Source organism: Dendrobates tinctorius, unplaced genomic scaffold (assembly GCF_039654945.1).
Source record: "Dendrobates tinctorius isolate UK_male_01 unplaced genomic scaffold, ASM3965494v1 ptg000043l, whole genome shotgun sequence".
Taxonomy (NCBI): domain Eukaryota; kingdom Metazoa; phylum Chordata; class Amphibia; order Anura; family Dendrobatidae; genus Dendrobates; species Dendrobates tinctorius.
In genome coordinates this window covers 23820681-23842063 of record NW_027361711.1, presented here as the reverse complement: position 1 = coordinate 23842063, position 21383 = coordinate 23820681, and the positions used below count along the sequence as shown (strand labels likewise).

At 43.6% G+C, this 21383-nt stretch overlaps 1 long non-coding RNA gene across 1 annotated transcript in view; it reads left to right on the top strand.

Annotated features, from left to right (window-relative positions):
- LOC141089023 (uncharacterized) overlaps positions 1-18063 on the top strand; it is a 183627-nt gene extending 165564 nt beyond the window's left edge. The window contains exon 3 of the long non-coding RNA XR_012232143.1: positions 16781-18063. This is a non-coding gene — a long non-coding RNA (uncharacterized lncRNA). The remainder of the gene's footprint in view (positions 1-16780) is intronic.
- The last annotated feature ends 3320 nt before the right edge of the window (positions 18064-21383 follow it).

Genomic DNA, 21383 nt, shown 5'->3' with positions numbered 1-21383 from the left:
CTGTAATTAGACACCGGCAGAGGAGCAAGGCAGCAGTAGTTATGGCAGTAGAGGCAAATTGGCCCTGTAATTAGACACAGGCAGTGAACAGTCAGAGGAGCAAGGCAGCAGTACTTATGGCGGTAGAGGCAAATTGGCCCTGTAATTAGACACCGGCAGAGGAGCAAGGCAGCAGTAGTTATGGCGGTCTTGGCAAATTGGCCCTGTAATTGGACACCAGCAGAGGAGCAATGCAGCAGTAGTTATGGCGGTAGAGGCAAATTGATCCTGTAATTAGACACCGGCAGAGGAGCAATTCAGCAGTAGTTATGGCGGTAGATGCAAATTGGCCCTGTAATTAGACACCGGCAGAGGAGCAAGGCAGCAGTAGTTATGGCGGTAGAGGCAAATTGGCCCTGTAATTAGACACAGGCAGAGGAGCAAGGCAGCAGCAGTTATGGCGGTAGAGGCAAATTGGCCCTGTAATTAGACACCGGCAGAGGAGCAAGGCAGCAGTAGTTATGGCGGTATAGGCAAATTGGCCCTGTAATTAGACACCGGCAGAGGAGCAATGCAGCAGTAGTTATGGCGGTAGAGGCAAATTAGCCCTGTAATTAGACACCGGCAGATGAGTAAGGCAGCAGTAGTTATGGTGGTAGAGGCAAATTAGCCCTGTAATTAGACACCGGCAGAGGAGCAAGGCAGCAGTAGTTATGGCGGTAGAGGCAAATTGGCCTTGTAATTAGACACCGGCAGTAAACAGGCAGATGACCAAAGCAGCAGTAGTTATGGCGATAGAGGCAAATTGGCCCTGTAATTAGACACTGGCAGAGGACAAAGGCAGCAGTAGTTATGGCAGTATAGGCAAATTGGCCCTGTAATTAGACACCGGCAGAGGACAAAGGCAGTAGTTATGGCGGTATAGGCAAATTGGCCCTGTAATTAGACACCGGCAGAGGAGCAAGGCAGCAGTAGTTATGGCGGTATAGGCAAATTGGCCCTGTAATTAGACACCGGCAGAGGAGCAAGGCAGCAGTAGTTATGGCGGTATAGGCAAATTGGCCCTGTAATTAGACACCGGCAGAGGAGCAAGGCAGCAGTAGTTATGGCGGTATAGGCAAATTGGCCCTGTAATTAGACACCGGCAGAGGAGCAAGGCAGCAGTAGTTATGGCGGTAGAGGCAAATTAGCCCTGTAATTAGACACCGGCAGAGTAGCAAGGTAGCAATAGTTATGGCAGTACAGGCAAATTGGTCCAGTAATTAGACACCGGCAGTAAACAGGCATAGGACCAAGGCAGCAGTAGTTATGGTGGTACAGGCAATGCCAAGCGTCCGCACAGCAAGTCGGCGTGAGGTAAATGACGCAATTTCACGAATGCAAGATGGCTTCGGCGAAATCTCGCGAGATTTCGCCGACGTCGTTAACACCTCTTGCCATGTTAACCCTCAACACACCACACAGCCTCAACACACACTCCTCTCACCTTTCACCTCCACTCATGTCCAATCACTCTTTCACTCCACATACGTTCCTTTCTCTCACTCCGTTTCTCATACTCACACCGTCATCGTCGCTGCCCCGACATCTTCCTCCGCCGCCACGATCCAGGATCCAGACGTTCTCCAGGCCGCCGACATGTTCTTGCGGGACGCCATCTTGGATTTCGTGAAATCCCGCGATATTCAAGATGGCGTCGCCGCAACAACATGTCGCTGGCGTGGACGACATCGGGATCCAAAAAGATGGCGTCGGCGAAATCTCGCGAGATTACGCCGACGCCATTTTGGATCCCGATGTCGCCCATGCCAGCGACATGTTCTTGCGGGACGCCATCTTGGATTTTGTGAAGTCCCGCGATATTCAAGATGGTGTCGCCGCAACAACATGTCGCTGGCATGGGCGACATCGGGATCCAAAATGGCGTCGGCGTAATCTCGCGAGATTTCGCCGATGCCATCTTTTTGGATCCCGATGTCGTCCACGCCAGCGACATGTTTTTGAGGCGACGCCATCTTGAATATCGCGGGATTTCACGAAATCCAAGATGGCGTCCCGCAAGAACATGTCGGCGGCCTGGAGAACGTCTAGATCCTGGATCGCGGCGGCGGAGGAAGATGTCGGGGCAGCGACGATGACGGTGTGAGTATGAGAAACGGAGTGAGAGAAAGGAACGTATGTGGAGTGAAAGAGTGAGTGGACATGAGTGGAGGTGAAAGGTGAGAGGAGTGTGTGTTGAGGAGGTGTGATGTGTTGAGGGTTAACATGTGCGTGTGTGTGGTGACATCACCGGTTACAACTGGACGGAAGTTGTTACAACCGGAAGCTGGTTAGGGCATTTATTATTATAGATAAAGGGTAGTACATAGTCCTTCAAATATTATATTGACCCAACATATCCCTCCAAATATTACATTAGCCCCCAACATAGTCTTCTAAATATTAAATTGGTCCTCACAAATCCTTCCATATTGTTTAATGGGCCCTGTAGTTCCCCATATTCTATACTGAACCCCATAATCCTCAATATAGTATATTACACTCCCTATAGTTCTCCATGTAGTATAATGCAATCACCATAGTTTTCCATATAGTATAATACACTCCCCATAGTCCTCAATATTGTAAAATGCACCATGATAATAATAATATTGCGTAATACACTCTCCATAGTTCTCCATATAGTATAATGCACTCCTCACAGTTGTCCATGTAGTATAATGCACCCCTATAGTCCTCCATATAATATAATGCAGTCCCCATAATCTTCCATATAGTATAATGCACTCCCGATAGTCCTCCATATAGCATAATGCATTCCCGATAGTCCTCCATACAGTGTAATGCACCCTATAGTCCTCCATACAGTATAATACACTTCCCATAGTCCTTTATACAGTATTATGGCCACCATAATTTAAAAAAAATGCAATATTCACCTCTCTTCCTTGTTCCCCACTGCTCTGGTCTCTGCAGTGAGCTTTCTGAAGCACCACACTTCTCAGAGCAACGGGCACCATGTGCTAATGTCGGACGCTGCGCTGAGACATCAGATTCCGAGAAAGAATGAAGGAGGAGGAAGAGTCAGCTGACACTCCATCTTTCTTCATTACTTTCCACTGTATTGGCATCCAGGATGCCAATACAGCTGGACATGCAAGGACAGATAAAGGTGAGGGACCCGGCACCTGCACTGGCACAAGGCTCCCTCTGCTCACAGGACCCATAGTAGCCACATGAACTTCCATCATTGGTTTTACACTACTGCTAACAACACAATATAAGGGATTGCTTTTAGTGGGACAATATTGAGTGATACCTTTTTATTCTGTCTTATGAGTATAATGAAAAAGCCATATTGTTGGTGTGTTTTTAATTATTTTCTTTTGTTGACCAAAAAAGTTATATAATGTGAAAGTTTTATAGATCAGGGCATTCTGGATGCAGCTATACCAAATATTTGTACTTTTTTGCTTATTTTCATTATTACAGTATAACAGCATTTATACTTGCAAAGTATTTTTCAGGTTTTTTTCGTACTTTCTCTTTTATAGTGTTCAGATTTTTGCCCATTTTAATTACATCACTTTAATTTTATACTTAGACCCATTATGGGACATACATTTTTACTACTCTGATGGCAGGTCAGGAGGCGAAGCTGCTTTTGGCAAAACGCGCGTCGAGGCCGCTGAGTGGGACTCCTGAAGGGGCACCTACCTTCACCTGCTAACACCATGACTTCAGATATACCTTCTCCCCTTTTCTAAAGGGGTTTTTTACATTATAGCATAGGTTACCACTTATTAAATGAGAATAGGCTAATTGCTTCACATAAACTTTTTGTGGTAACCACTTTACCATTTAACCTGACTGTATCTTTTTGGCATTATAAAATTCTTTTAGGATAGCATTGGTGTCTGTTTTCTTTTTTTATTCATTGATCTGGTTGTTTTACTTTTTGGAATTGTGTATTAGCAAACCAGTCATATTGCACTGTCTTTCTATTGAACCCCATTAGGTTTATGCCCCTATTTTGTAGTCCCAGTTGTTCCTGTTATATTGTCTCATATTATGTATCAGCTCTTACAATTATTGCAATGATCTATAATTAAATATATTTTAAGTTTTTTTCTAATAAATTTTGTACTATTGATTAACATCTTTTTATGGTGACCTTATTTCTATGTAGTTAACTTACTCTTTAGATCATGTGGTCACATCACGGTTGCTTGATTAACACTCCTGTAGTGTCCTTGAAGCTATAGCTTCAGATTTAGAGGATTAGCTTTGTTGGTGTATTATTAAAAGACTAATAATCTGCTTGATATGGCAAATCAGCGGTCATTTAAAATCTGCATTTAGTTAATGTATTTAGTCACTCTAGGTACCTCAGAGGTACTGGTGCATTGATGACTTTTCCCATCCATAGGTCATCTCTGCGACCTTCCTCTTCTCTGGTCTTGCACAGAACATCCTAACACGGTGCCTTTGTCATTAGAATGACAAAATAAAAAGAATCACACGTGCTGTGTTATATTATCCTAAGGCTGTACCCCCAAATAAAAAATTACCCCTCTCTGCGATCCCTGTGTAGGGAAGGTGGACTGATGGATGGACCTGTCTGCAGTGGGAAGGCAGAGGTGTGGAGTATTTTGGATGGACTGCTGTGGTGAAAGATGGAAAACAGCTGGAGATAAAGGGAAAGAGTGTAGTAGTAGAGTTTGACCATTAGAGGGCAGTGGAGAGTGTAAGGATAGGACTAAACATCAGCCATTGGCTAGAAAAAAAGTTGAGTCATGGGGGCGGAGTTACCAGAGCAGAAGGTGATAAAAGGCAGATAGAAGGTTCTGGAAGGGTCAGTCAGCGCAGGGAGCACAGGAAACAAGAAGCACGGCTGAGGAGGAAGGAAGTTCCTGAGAGGACTGACAGTAGTGCCAGTTATGGGGGGTGACCCTGACAGGATTAGCCGCAGACATAGACTGCAGAGGCCACAGACAGCGAGCAAAGCGAGGCCGCAGACAGAAACAGCCTGGGGTACTACTAAACTGAACGGACTCGGACTGGTGAAACGCTGTGGTGGTAGGCCTAGGTCAGCCACCATGACAGAGCCGCGAGGGATGTCCATTTGTCAACGAAAGAAAGTGAAGGTACCCAGGCCTGTGTACAAAGTCAAGCAGCTATTGTGTGTAGCTGAGGGAATCGTCGAGCAGTTGCTGTGTGCGGCTGTGGAGAGTGACGAGCAGCTGCTGAGTGGGGCTGTGGAGATTGACAAGCAGCGGCTCTGTGTGGTGTCGTGTAGCGGCTGTGGGAGGCCGCGGTGGCCGTCGAGCAGTTACGAAATGAGGCTATGAAGTTGTTGCGTAGCTGCCGGATAATTAATAAAGAAGACCTGTTGGACACAATCCTGCCTCTGTCTCAAGTCGGTCTGCGGCCAGTAACGGACCACCCCCCGGTCAGGTGCCCTCACTCCTACCTTACCTACATTAGGCGTAGTCGGCAGGATCATTGCCGCAAATACAACATCTTCAGCGGCAAGCCTGCCACAAAGTACCAAAGGACCCCAAGCTGTACGGGGTGAAGATTTTATTGTTTTTTTTCCTGTGGATTACAAATTGGGACTGTGCCTAAGATTGCTGGTTTCCATCGGGAGGATCTGGAGCCAAAAAAGGTCTTGTTAAAAATGGCTGTGGCGATTTGGCGCCAAAATGAAACACAGGAGTTTACAGCCACCTTGAACTACCAGGAACAGCTGCTAGAGGAGCTGTTGCCGACCATCCGTGCGGAGTCATCGGGCCTAGAGGTTGGCCCTGCCGGACGGCGGGGTGAAGAACATCGGCTGCTGGAGGAGCTGCGGGATGGACTGTCGGGAGCTGCGAAGCCGAGGAAGGTGAGCGTTACTCCGGCTCAGCCGGCGGCACCGCAGGCAGATCCCGCCCCCATGCCCTATGAACAAGACAGGGCCCTGACACCAGCCCCTGGCCTCCCCGCCTGACCTCCCGTTCTTGAGCGACCCCGGCCCCGGATGACTTTGCGGCTCCTGTCAGCTATCCTGAGCCGCCCCGCCCGGCGGCCCCTCGTTCTGTGTCGCCGGCGCGGAACCGACCTGTGGCCTTCCCTGCCGCGCTCCATCTTTCGGTGGTGGCCTATCCATCGGGGCCTGCCGCCATTTCGGCCCCACCCCAGATCGCCGCGTCCTGCTCACCGGCATCTGCGGCCACCGCTGCTCCATCAGCGGCCCCTGCTGCGGCCTTCTTGCCGGAGCCCGCAGCCGCCTTGATCCCTGCTGCGGCCTGCTCCGTGGCCTACCCGCCGATGCCTGTGGCTGCCTCTGTCCCGTCCATGACTCCGGTTGCGGCCTGCTCCCCAATGTCTGCGGCCGCCTCTGCCCTGTTTTTGACCCCGACCATGGCCCACCCACTGGACTCTGCGGCCTACACCGGACCCTCCGCCTGGGTTGCGGAGATTATTGAGCAGAAGGAGGCCAAAGAGCGGGAGGTGTGGGCATTGCTACACTAGAAGGGAGAGGCAGCCAAGACTACCCCTCAATCATATGGGTGGCTTGTACATGCTAACACTGCAAAAGGATATGAATTCATCCGGGACCTTGCCACCGGCCACAAAGACTACCGCAGTGTGACCCCAATCAGACATGGACGGGCTCTGCGGGAGGGAGACTCGGTCTCCTATTACAATGAATACTGCCTCTGCGACTGCTATGTGGTAGCAGTCATCACCTACCCAGAGGGGTATGAGCCTCCATAAAAAGAGACAAGGACTCCTGGGTCTCGGGCATCAGGGTCACTCGAGGCCCAGAACATTTCAAGCATCCAGGGGACTTCACAACTGTGAAGTTCCCTGCTAATTGGCGAAACATCTGCCACCAGGAGGTGGCCCGGAGTATCTTGCTAAATGAACTGCTGGGACTGTCGTACGCTGTTGCACGACCTGGGGACAGTTTGAAGTCCTCAAATGGGTAATAATTGCTCTCCTCAAAGGAAGGGGGAGCACTAGTGTCCTTGTTTGTTAAAAATTTAAAGATGTTATGCTTTGAAAAGTGCTAAATGGAAAATTTACAGAGTGATAGTCTAGTACCGTTAGAAGTAAGCATAAGATGCATAGTTTAAAAAAAAACAAAAAAACTGTTTTTAGTATATATAGCCAAGTTTAAAATGTTGAAGTGCTATCTAAAAAAAAAATGTTCAACAGGTCCCGGGAACGAGGTATGACGAAGACGCCGACCATGGCTACTTAAATTGATGTGATAGAAGAGACAGATGGAATCAGAGCAGACAATAGTCCCTAAGTCAGACCCCGAGTAACAGACGTACACCCCAGAAGGTTAGGAGGACGTTGACGATGACCTGGTAGGTCAGGGCCTCAGTCATGACGTTAAGAGGGTGATAGAAGGGGAGAGCAGTGGGACGTACACATCCGTAGAGTGGTCCGGATGGACCTAACCCAACCTGAAGGAATTGTCATGGTGGCGTATGCGCTGACGAGTGAGCCGTGAGCTACTAGGAGCATGATTGCTCCCAGTTTGGTTCAGCCCCAGTGTATCGCTGGCCTGGCTCTACAACCGGTCCGACAAAAGAAGGTGGGAAAGTTTCAGAACGGAAAAGAGGGAGACCAGATTGTCGGGGATGACAATGGATAAAGGAAGGTGGAGTGTAGGGAAGGTGGACTGACGGACGGACCTATTTGCAGTGGGTAGGCAGAGGTGTGGAGTATTTTGGATGGACTGCTGTGGTGAAAGATGGAAAACAGCTGGAGATAAAGGGAAAGAGTGTAGTAGTAGAGTTTGACCATTAGAGGGCATTGGAGAGTGTAAGGATAGGACTAAACATCAGCCATTGGCTAGAAAAAAACGTTGAGTCATGGGGCGGAGTTACCAGAGCAGAAGGTGATAAAAGGCAGATAGAAGGTTCTGGAAGGGTCAGTCAGTGCAGGGAGCACAGGAAACAAGAAGCACGGCTAAGGAGGAAGGAAGTTCCTGAGAGGACTGACAGTAGTGCCAGTTACGGGGGGTGGCCCTGACAGGATTAGCCGCAGACATAGACAGCAGAGGCCACAGACTGAGAGCTAAGTGAGGCCGCAGACAGAGACAGCCTGGGGTACGATCAAACCGAACAGACTCGGACTGGTGAAACGCTGTGGTGGTAGGCCTAGGGCAGCCACCGTGACAGAGCCGCGAGGCACGTCCATTTGTCAACGAAAGAAAGTGAAGGTACCCGGGCCTGTGTAAAAGTCAAGCAGCTACTGTGTGTAGCTGAGGGAATCGTCGAGCAGCTGCTGTGTGCGGCTGTGGAGAGCGACGAGCAGCTGCTGAGTGCAGCTTTGGAGATTGACAAGCAGCGGCTGTGTATGGTGTCGTGAAGCGGCTGTGGGAGACCGTGGAGGCAGTCGAGCAGTCACGAAATGAGGCTGTGAAGTTGTTGCTTAGCTGCCGGATAATTAATAAAGAAGACCTGTTGGACACGATCCTGCCTCTGTCTCAAGTCTGTCTGCGGCCAGTAACGGACCACTCCCCGGTCAGGTGCCCTCACTTACCTTACCTAGACCTGCACAAAAAATTACTCCACATTGTCCTTCTTTTGGTTCATAGCTTCCACACTGTCCTTTCCTCTAAAATATTCCCACCACACAGCTCCTCCTTATATAAAAGGACTACTACACCGTCCCTCTTTTTATATTACAACTGCCACACTATCCCATTTTATTTACTATGGAGCACCATGCCTTCCCTTTATATACTATGAGTACCACACCGTCCCTCCTTATGAATTTTACCCATCACACCCTCCTGACTTATGAACTACAATATCCCCACTGTCCCCTCCCCATGCTAATCTCCTCACAGAGTAGCCTTCTCCATACTGAGCCCATTTTCCCATACTGAACTCCAAATTCTACTCCTACCTACTGAGCCCACCCCACGCTGCCCCTTCTCAATAATGATCCCACCTCACAGTTCCCCTTCTGCATAGAGATCTCACTTCACACTGCCCTTTCTACATAGTGATCTCACCTCATGCTGCACCTTCTCCATTGTGGTCCCACCTCATGCTGCCCCTTCTCCAAAGTGATCCCAGCCAACGCTGCCCCTTCTCCATAGCCATCCTACCCCAGTGATGCCACCCCACACTGCCCAATTTTTCATAGTGATCCCACCACATGCTGCCCCTTTTTCAGTCATTCCACCTCCACGCTAACCCCTTGTCTATTAAAGTGATCCCACCTCAAACTGCCCATTTTCCATAGTGATCTGACCCCATGCTACCCCTTTTCCATAATCATCCAACCCTACACTGCCCCTTCTTCATAGTGATGCTACGCTGCCCCTTTTCCAGAGACATCCCACCCCATGTGACTCCCTTTTCTAGAGACATCCCAACCAATGCAACCCCTTTTTCAAGATACATCCCCATCCCACGTGGCCCCCTTTTCCAGAGACATCCCCCCATGCGGAGCCTTTTTCCAGAGATATCCCACTCCATGTGGCACCTTTTACAGAGAGTGAGGGGAGAGAAGATTTAAAGATTTAAAAATAAATCAAACCTGAGCCTGGCATCGGACATCCGGTGCCTCGTGGCAAAAACAGGCCTGAGAACATTTACCGCGGTTTACGAGAAACCACTTCTTGGTGCACCGTATGACGGATGTTGGCAAAGGGTTAAAGGAATTTATATTTATAATTAGAGATAAGCAAATCAATTCTTAGGATCCTGGTATGGCAGCCCTGTCAGTAGTCTTTGACTGACAGATGGAAGCTCCTGAACTGTCATAAAGGGCAATACTATAGACGAAAGCTCTGATCCTCAAGGTCATTGCTGCATTATGGCTTTTACCGAGAGATCTTATGCTACAATATATTTCTAATTGGAATGAGGAACTTTGCTATTATCACCGATTAAAATAACTGTAATGGCTCACTCACACGACTGTATTTTCAGTCCGAGTGCTGTCCGTAAAAATAACGTATCGCACTCAAGCCAATGTTATTCAATGGGACTGTCACTGACTGAATCTGCGTGTGAGAAAGATCACAGTATGCACTGGTTTCTTCCGTAAATTAGATGAAACTCACCCTTTCAAGTCTGACATGGTGTAGCATTGCAATTCTGTAACATAAGCAACTGTAAATGATTAATAACTGCTGCTGTGGAAAAACAGATTGTATAAGGACTGCACATGGATGAAAACTGAGACTTTTTTTTCCACTTTTCTGGATCAAACGCTGAATGATTTTTTTATATGATTGTGTGAGCATATCCTTACGGTGGCTATAAATGCTGCTTGTTCAATGTTATCGGCTTAGGCTAATGTTGGATTTGCATAAAGTGTGTGTTTTGGTGTGGATTCATTAATGTGAGGAGCCCAATGTGTGATGCATTTATGCCAGCAAAATTCTACGATGTGATTGCACAACAAAGAGGGATGAGAAGGTGCAATCACAATGTAGACGTAGATTATCTTCATTTTTTATCTTTTCCCATCTAGAGTATACTCATATTGCTTAATGCTTTTCTTTTGGCTGCTTGGAATAAATACTATTAAAATATGAATGTCTAATTTCTTAGTATTCAGGCTGAGAAACATGACATTTTGGGGGTTTGGAAAAGAGCAGCACGAAGGCTCAGTGGTTAGAACAGTTGCTTTACAGCACTGAAATTCAGAATTAAAAGACCAAGGACAACATCTGCAAGCAGTTTGTATGTTCTCCTCGTGCTAGTGTGGATTTCCTCTGGGTTCTATGCTTTCCACCCACACTCCAAATGCATATGTAATAGGGAATTTAGGTTGTGATGCTCAATGGGGACAGAGAAGATAATATCGGTAAAGTGCTGTGGAATTAATGACACTTATATAAGTATAATAAATAAAAAAAAGCTAAATTTTAAAAGGTTGCAAGTAATTTGAAAAAATCACCATCGCTGCTCTATCTGTAGGCTTTGTCAGGCATTTGACGTGCATTCACGTCACTTCATTTTCTTCATATTTTTTAAAACTTTTTTTATCCCGTAAACTATATTCGTTAGTCACCGGCCTAGGGGACTTGAAGCTGTGATCTTTCTGATTGCTTGTGCTATGTCAAGCAATACCACAGTATTGCGGCAAATTGTGAAGATCATGGTTTCTTTTGAAGCCTGGCCACAGGCAGCGATTCAATGGAGCTCAGCAATAACAGGCATGGAGGTCTTCATCAGACCCATTGGCGGCTTGCAATCAAATGACAGGGCGTGCCGATGGGTGCTTTGAATGACGTGCCCCCATGCCGGTGTCGTGTTAATGCTGCTGTCAGAGGTTAACAATCGAGGAAGGCTCTTTGCCCTACCTGCAAATTGTAGAGGAAGGTCCTGACTGTATCACACATACATGTGCTACCAGTCCACTCCATTTATCCGCTTCTGACTTGAGTTATACATGTACTGCTGATGTCGTGAAGCGGTTAAATACAATTGACTTGCAACACAAGAAAACCTGTTAGGACAAAGTTGTCAATGATTCTGAAGAAACAAATAAAACCCCTTTAAAGCAAAGAAATCATATATTCTATGAATACAGAGTGCTAAATCTACTGTAGTGGCACCTCAAAAATAGGATTGAAACCAATTATTCTAGACCCAGACTTATGCAAATGAATCAAAATTATTTCCATTCTTCATTTATTTCCCTTTTATATACATGGGTCACAGATCGGTATCCTAGACTTATCTTCAGTTTGGACCACCGTGCTGATAAAGGGGGTTAAACGTTTTCCTCTAATAAAGAGATACGGTCTCACAACGGTCTTCCTGTTTTATACAGCCTTAAATATCCAATTTCAATTGCTTTGCAAACGTAGCGTGACAAAGACAAAGGGCTGACAAATGACTGGTATAAACTCATGGCTAAATTGAAATGGCATATCTCATAACACTCTTTTAATGGCATGAGCAATCTGAAGTATAAATAAATGTCCTGTTTGAAGAAATTCAATATCCGCCTCATTTTGTGTACATACAAGGCAATTAAACATGCCTAATTTAATCTTTGCTTTTTTCCAGTCTGTGCTTAGAGCAAATACCAACACTGTAGCTAAAAAGCACTTTTTTTGTTTTCCTTTAGCTTTGGTTGTAAGTTGACTGTGAGTGCATGACGGCTAGAAGACCGGTCAGAGACTGTCTCTAGACTAAGATGAAAACAATTTGCCTTGTGTAGCATGTAGTAGCTGTCATTAACTCATTATATGGAGGCGACTCTCATCAGACTTCATCAGAGAAAAACTCAAGTAAACGGCCTACAATGAGCAGTACGAGTCTAAATTATTCTGCATTTACTTGGATATATCCCTATACTGGCAGTGGAATAAGATATTATAAAAAGAAGAAAAGTATCATGCCAGAGCAGAATTTCTTTTTCAAGACCATTTTTTTTTATTTATCGCATTTTTATCTTCTTTTTCTTTAGGTGCCACACATCACATCATTGGGTTTCATTATACATGAAAAATACAATCTCTTTTAAGAAGTTTTTTGAGAATAATTTTTGTTAGTCCCAAAGCTTTCTCAGTGTGAACTTTACTTTAGGCTCCGGGTTATGCCGATGTATTCAATGACTGAGCCTGGTGACTAGTGATGAGCGAGTATGCTAGTTACTCAAGATTTCTGAGCATGCTCGGATGATCTCCGAGTATTTTGGGCGTGCTCGGAGATTTAGTCTGTGTCTCTGCAGCTGCATTATTTGTGACTGGAAACTACAAAAGGAAATCAGTGACTATACACACTGAATATGGGGGAAAAAAACCGGCAAGGTGGCAGGTGAAAATAGATAAGATATATGCAACAAAGTGCAGTTATAATTAAAATACCCTTTATTAAAATATGGGTGTGCACATAAAACAATTAAAAGAAAGACATACCAGGCATGTACACGGTATCATAATATAATATGTTATAGCATGAAGCTTAATATATAACCATGTAAAAATATAGAAACAAGCTCAATAATAAACAGGTAATAGTTGTATATTTCTATATAGACCCCAAAGATAAAAAAGTGATAAAAAAGAAAAATGAAAAGAAAAAATTATATAGTGAGATATAAAATATATATGAATATTGTGTATATAATAATGCACAAATGGAGTGACATAACAATAATCAATGTAAGATAAAAATTTGTGGAGACGCACATAATATAACCAAAATTGACAAAATGTGTACAGAAGAAACCACACTAAATGTGTGGAAACCACAAAGTGAAAATCAGGGGATGGACAACTACCTGGTGAGCTGTAGAATGTGCCTGGTAACGCGCCCCGACGCGCGTTTCGGAATGAATTACCTTCGTCAGGGGGAGAAGATACTAATAGCCGGCACTTCCATTTATAATGAGGTCAATATCGGGTGGGCCACAGAACGGCGCATGCGCCGCCGCCGCAACCCGGAAGACACATGGCGCGCGGCGTCACATGACAAAACACTGCCGGGTAAACCCGGCGTGTCAGGGCATGGAGAGACGCCGTCGCCATGTGAACCACCGGCGCCTAGGCGGCGCACGCGCACAAGGGCCCATCCAGGAAAAAAGTAAGAGGAAGTATAAGTGCAGCGATAGCTGCAAGAGGACCGCTTGTCCAGCATAACGCCACAATATGTATGTGGGAGTATAGAATCCAATAAAGGAAAGAATAAAATGAGAAATAAAAATGATAATGAATAAAGATAAGTGAATAAACAATACTAAAGACATGAACAATTCACATATAACATGTGAGAAAGAAAAGATGACACTAAATGTGACAACAATTTAATAAATAAAAGAAGAAAAAAGTGTATAGTACATAGAATAATGTGAAAAACAGTGCAAAAACATAATAATAGGGAAATAGGAGAAGTATATAAGAAAAATATATATATCTCTCCATCCATACTGCAAGACTCAAAATGTATCACCATTGCAAGATAAATTGATCTAAATAGTGCTAAAAAGAGGTGCACATATTCACATAGTAATATGTATCTAGATATAATTAATACTCCGAGTGCACCATTGTTACAAGGTAAGTAGGAAGTAGGATCACAATTGTGATAGATTTTAAAGTGCCTTGGCAAGGTTTTAAGGGAAGCAATGTCCTCAACCTCTCTCGCTGCCTTTATGCCTAAAACGTGCTCACGAATCCTCACCTTTAGCTGGCGGGTGGTGAGGCCCACATAGATGAGGGAACATGGGCACGTGGCATAATAGACTACAGCGGTTGATGAACAGGTGATGGATTGTTTGATGTTAAAAATGCACGAACCATCTGAGCTTGCAAAAGTGCAGGCCCTGGCAATGTTACAACAAACAACACAAGAGCCGCAAGGTTTGCATCCTGCGGGTCGTGTGTGATGAGACGTGAGATTGTTGACTGGTTTGGAAATGTAATGGCTTTTCACTAACAAGTCACCAAGGTTGGGTGATCTACGAAAGGCAATATTGGGACAGTCGCCAATGTATTTAGAGATTATCGGGTCATTTTTTAAAATAGGCCAAAATTTTTTCAAAAGAAATCTCATTTTTTCATTGTGACCATTAAACGTAGTGATAAACCTAACCACTTCCTTGGATTCGGATCTGTTCATGTTCGTGTAAAGTGCATTGTGACGTGACGTATGCTTGGCTCTGTTAAAGGCTCTCTTTAATGATCGTCTGCTATAGCCACGTTCAAGGAATCTTTCCTTTAAAAGATCAGCCTGTTTGAAAAAATCGGTGTCCGTAGAGCAAATGCGTCTTAAACGCAAGAATTGTCCAATGGGTATTGAATTGATAAGCGTACGAGGGTGGGAAGATGAAGCGTGGAGAAGGGCATTGACGGAGGTGTCTTTTCTAAATAAATCCGTCTGAAGATGATTGTCAAAGTCCCTCATAACTAGAACATCGAGAAATTCGATGGTTTTAAAGTCACTGCGATATGTGAGATGCACATTGATGTTGTTGGAATTCAATACATCAATGAAATCAGGCAACATACCGATGGGATCCTGCCAAATAAAAGTACTATTAAATGACGCTAAGGAAGATAGCATTATTACCAATGATCTTTTTCTGGCTTTGCAGGTCCATGAACCGACCATTCCCACCCTTTACCTATTGCCTAAAATACACAAGAACAGAGAGATATCACCTGGTAGGCCCATTATATCAGGGAGGGGTAACTTTTTAGAAAATGTAAACAAGTACATAGATTACATTCTACAACCACTTGTTACTGCCCTCCCGTCCTACACCAGAGATACCAATGATTTTCTCAAGAAAGTTGATGGTTTACACATTGATGAAAATTCTTTCTTTGTCACATGTGATGTAGAATCTTTATACACTAGCATCAGGCACACCGATGGGATAGCGGCTGTTTCATATTTTTTACAGCATTCTTCGTTTTCACGAGCTTTCATTATATTTTTCATCAATTTATTAGAATTTGCCTTATCACACAATTTTTTCATTTTCAAGGAGTCCTTTTTCCTACAGACCCAGGGAACAGCCATGGGTGCTTCTTTTGCCCCTTCATATGCCAACCTGTTCCTGGGTCTGTGGGAAAGGGACTTATTCTTTTCCGGTCAAGTTGAACAGATGGAGCGTGTCCCCTTTTGGACACGCTACATTGACGACATATTTTTTATTTGGCAGGATCCCATCGGTATGTTGCCTGATTTCATTGATGTATTGAATTCCAACAACATCAATGTGCATCTCACATATCGCAGTGACTTTAAAACCATCGAATTTCTCGATGTTCTAGTTATGAGGGACTTTGACAATCATCTTCAGACGGATTTATTTAGAAAAGACACCTCCGTCAATGCCCTTCTCCATGCTTCATCTTCCCACCCTCGTACGCTTATTAATTCAATACCCATTGGACAATTCTTGCGTTTAAGACGCATTTGCTCTACAGACACCGATTTTTTCAAACAGGCTGATCTTTTAAAGGAAAGATTCCTTGAACGTGGCTATAGCAGATGATCATTAAAGAGAGCCTTTAACAGAGCCAAGCATACGTCACGTCACAATGCACTTTACACGAACATGAACAGATCCGAATCCAAGGAAGTGGTTAGGTTTATCACTACGTTTAATGGTCACAATGAACAAATGAGATTTCTTTTGAAAAAATTTTGGCCTATTTTAAAAAATGACCCGATAATCTCTAAATACATTGGCGACTGTCCCAATATTGCCTTTCGTAGATCACCCAACCTTGGTGACTTGTTAGTGAAAAGCCATTACATTTCCAAACCAGTCAACAATCTCACGTCTCATCACACACGACCCGCAGGATGCAAACCTTGCGGCTCTTGTGTTGCTTGTTGCAACATTGCCAGGGCCTGCACTTTTGCAAGCTCAGATGGTTCGTGCATTTTTAACATCAAACAATCCATCACCTGTTCATCAACCGCTGTAGTCTATTATGCCACGTGCCCATGTTCCCTCATCTATGTGGGCCTCACCACCCGCCAGCTAAAGGTGAGGGTTCGTGAGCACGTTTTAGGCATAAAGGCAGCGAGAGAGGTTGAGGACATTGCTTCCCTTAAAACCTTGCCAAGGCACTTTAAAATCTATCACAATTGTGATCCTACTTCATTAAAAGTGTCTGGCATTGACATGATTTGTAAGGGGGCTAGGGGAGGCAATGTCAGCAAGCGTCTTGCACAATTAGAAACCCAGTGGATCTGGACACTGAATACTGTGTCCCCACTGGGTCTGAATGAGAGTTTATCTTTTATTCCGTTTTTATAAAATACCCTTGTACTTTTTTTAATTCCGTTTGTATTTATTTTAGATCCTTTGGTCGGCACTTTGTATCCTTATGGACCACATATTTCTGAGAAAGAGGAAACAGTGACAAGATCTTCTCGTATACATCATGATACTGAATGTGGATGGAGATATAAATATATCTTTCTAGCAATATACATATATATAATATTATGTATAATATGTTATCTCCTCCTTTTTTCGTACTGCACACAATTATTACCTTGTAACAATGGTGCACTCGGAGTATTAATTATATCTAGATACATATTACTATGTGAATATGTGCACCTCTTTTTAGCACTATTTAGATCAATTTATCTTGCAATGGTGATACATTTTGAGTCTTGCAGTATGGATGGAGAGATATATATATTTTTTTTATATACTTCTCTTATTTCCCTATTATTATGTTTTTGCACTGTTTTTCACATTATTCTATGTACTATACACTTTTTCCTTCTTTTATTTATTAAATTGTTGTCACATTTAGTGTCATCTTTTCTTTCTCACATGTTATATGTGAATTGTTCATTTCTTTAGTATTGTTTATTCACTTATCTTTATTCATTATCATTTTTATTTCTCATTTTATTCTTTCCTTTATTGGATTCTATACTCCCACATACATATTGTGGCGTTATGCTGGACAAGCGGTCCTCTTGCAGCTATCGCTGCACTTATACTTCCTCTTACTTTTTTCCTGGATGGGCCCTTGTGCGCATGCACCGCCTAGGCGCCGGTGGTTCACATGGCGACGGCGTCTCTCCATGCCCTGACACGCTGGGTTTACCCGGCAGTGTTTTGTCATGTGACGCCGCGCGCGATGTGTCTTCCGGGTCGCGGCGGCGGTGCATGCGCCGTTCTGTGGCCCACCCGATATTGACCTCATTATAAATGGAAGTGCCGGCTATTAGTATCTTCTCCCCCTGACGAAGGTAATTCATTCCGAAACGCGCGTCGGGGCGCGTTACCAGGCACATTCTACAGCTCACCAGGTAGTTGTCCATCCCCTGATTTTAACTTTGTGGTTTCCACACATTTAGTGTGGTTTCTTCTGTACACATTTTGTCAATTTTGGTTATATTATGTGCGTCTCCACAAATTTTTATCTTACATTGATTATTGTTGTGTCACTCCATTTTTGCATTATTATATACACAATATTCATATATATTTTATATCTCACTATATAATTTTTTCTTTTCATTTTTCTTTTTTATCACTTTTTTATCTTTGGGGTCTATATAGAAATATACAACTATTACCTGTTTATTATTGAGCTTGTTTCTATATTTTTACATGGTTATATATTAAGCTTCATGCTATAACATATTATATTATGATACCGTGTACATGCCTGGTATGTCTTTCTTTTAATTGTTTTATGTGTACACCCATATTTTAATAAAGGGTATTTTAATTATAACTGCACTTTGTTGCATATATCTTATCTATTTTCACCTGCCACCTTGCTGGTTTTTTCCCCCCATATTCAGTGTGTATAGTCACTCTCTCCGGATGGTCTGCCATCCATAGTTTCAGAGGGGTGTTCCAACTTGGATTTTATTTTATTATATTTCATTATAGTGCTCTATTAAGTATTAAATTTATTAAGTTTATCACCCTCACTGTTTTAAAAGGAAATCAGTGCATAGATGTCCAAAGTATGGTATAAGATCGCAAATCTTTATTAAATAGCACAGGTAAAAATAGCACAAACCATGGCAAACAAAGGGTGACACAAGAAAAAGCAGAGCTAAGGGATATACAGTGTCAAAATGCTCACTCTACCCATTGTCATAAGTAAACGCCTGGTAGTGTAGATGAATTAGTGTCAAAAATTGTAACAAAAAATGTAACAAGCGGACCAGTTAGAAAGCAATAAGGGGTAAAATCCCCAACTGGACGGCCAGATAATAAAAGATGAAGTTACAAGGACACAAAAACATTAGTGAAACATACCAGGGGAGAAGGGGAGAGACACTGGATCCCAAGCTCAAAACAACTGTGAAATTGAACTGTCTTTGCAATTTCACTGCACTTGGATTTTTTCCCAGTTTTCCAGTACGCTATGTAGAAAAATCAAAGGTGTCATTCCAAAGTACAACTGGTTCCTTAAAAAATAAACCCGCATATGGCTATATTGACAGAAATATAAAAAAGTTATGGCTCTTGGAAGAATGGGAGGAACGGGAAGAAAGGTAGGAAAAAACAAAAAATGAAAAGTTGCCAGAGGGGGAAGGGTTAATCTTGGTTGCACCATGATTTGAATTTGCCTATAAGTAGTGATGGGTGAATCTGAACTGTAAAGAGAGAGGTCTGGAAGCCCCCTAGCCCTTACTATGACCATTTCACAGCACCAAAGTTCGGGTCCCCTTTGACTTCTATGGGTTTCGGGTTCTAGTTCAAGTTCGTGTACTGGTCTGGTACCTAAACTGAAGCTTAGACTAAAATTCGGTCAGAGGGATTCATACCCATGGATGTCTATCGAAAATCAACGGCCACTAATGCATTGCTTCACGCAAAGTCTTCTCATCCATGATCTACTATCAGTTCTATACCCATTGGTCAACATCTACGTCTCAAGCAAATCTGTTCTTCCCAGATTATCTTTAACAAACAAGCACACGTTCTTTATCAGCGCTTTCGAGAAATAGGATACAGTCATTTTCAAATTAGCAGAGGATACATCAGATCTGCTAAGGTCCCTCGAGATCAATTGCTATACAGGAAACCCTATCCTCGAAAGGATATCACAACTCAGCTCATTCGTTTGATAACATCTTTTAATAAACATTGGGATCAGCTTACATCTATTGAATAAAAATTTTGAGCGTCCTCCAAACTGACCCAATTTTAAAACAAATATTACCAACTCGTCCGGCTATCACAGCAAGAAGATCACAAAATCTTGAGGACATGTTAGTCCATAGTCACTATTCACCTGAGTCCGGGTCTTTGACTGAGTTTGCAGCTAGTATCTGGGCCTTCTATCCATGTATCTCTTCAAGAGCCTGTAAAAGTATGATTAAAACAAAAGACTACAATAATTCTGATGGAAGCCAAACATACAAGGTTTAACACCATCTTACATGTTCTTCCAAGGGAGTCATTTATTTTGCAGCATGTCCTTGCAAAAAAATATATATTGGAATGACTACTAGAGAATTTAAAATCCAGGTGAGGGAACACATCAGAGATATTGAAAAAGCAAAGTCAGCAAAGAAATATGAGCCATTAAAGACATTACCAAAACATTTTCAGCAACATCATTTTTGTGACGCAAGTAAGCTATTATTTAGAGCTATAGATCAGCTCTCATTGGGACAGAAAGGTGGGGATCTTTTTAGGAATCTTTCCATACTTGAGAGCCGGTGGATTTGCAGATTTATTACTGTGAGTCCATTGGGTCTCAACAAGGGGTTTGGCTTTGGGGCTTTTTTGTAATGTCTATCCTCTGATATATGATTTGCACTATAGGAACAGAAAAGCGCATATAGGGTCTTATCCGATGATAAGATTATAAAGGTATATAGAATCTACTCACCCGCTGTAGGAGAGATGAAGCACATAGAATTAGTGATCAGCTGCTGCACATCCAAGGGTCAAAGAAGTGACCACCGAGATATCAAATCCTATGGAACTTTTTTTGGACTTCGTGCGCTGCTTGACAATATACACAATTACAGTTATGATAAAAGATCAATGTTTTATTCCCAACACATTTCGAAGTATAAGCTACTTCTTCCTCAGGGGATGACAGACATCTGCATAAGGGTACTATTACACTTGTATTAGTAGCCATAGGTGGAGCTTGTGGTTTACCGCTAATTGCCGCTATGCATTTGCCCATGTAAATTGAAGCAATGACAAGTACAAGCACTTTGCTCTGACGCTAATCTAATATATACTTACCTTGTAATATCTTCACATCCTGTTCCGTCCAGATGTCTCCGGATCCCAAAATTCCAAGCCGTGGAAGTTCACCGACCACCATATTGGGACGCCCAAGTGATGGGTGTCTCAATATGGAAACTGGTTGTGGTACCAGTCTCTCGCGCGGTACCACCAGCGAAACACCGCCGCACCACACACACACTGTATATGCTGTACACACCACACACACAAACACACTGTATATGCCATACGCACCACACACATACACTGTATATGCCATGTGCACCACACACACACACTGTATACGCCGTACGCAATCTACACTCTGTATATGCCGTATGCACCACACACATACACACACACGCTGTATATGCCATACTCAGCCTCTTGCGCGGTAACACCAGCGGAACATCGTCACGAACACGTTGCCGCCGGCATCAGCCAAATGATTCACTGACTGCTGCCATTGTTTTACAGGAGGAGAGCATGCACAGTTTTAATGTGACCGCTGCTATCTGTCTGCATAAAGATGGCGGCAGTCTGATTTACAGCACCTGCGTGAATTTTGCTTAGGTGCAGTGAATCTTTCGGCTGTTCCCGGCAGCAGATGCGCGACGTGTCTACAGGCCAGGCAGAGGAAGCAGGTCACATTAAAGGTGTTTTCCCATGAATGAATGTTCATTTTAAAAATTGTCTGTGTCTGACCGTGTATGGAGCATTCCACATCT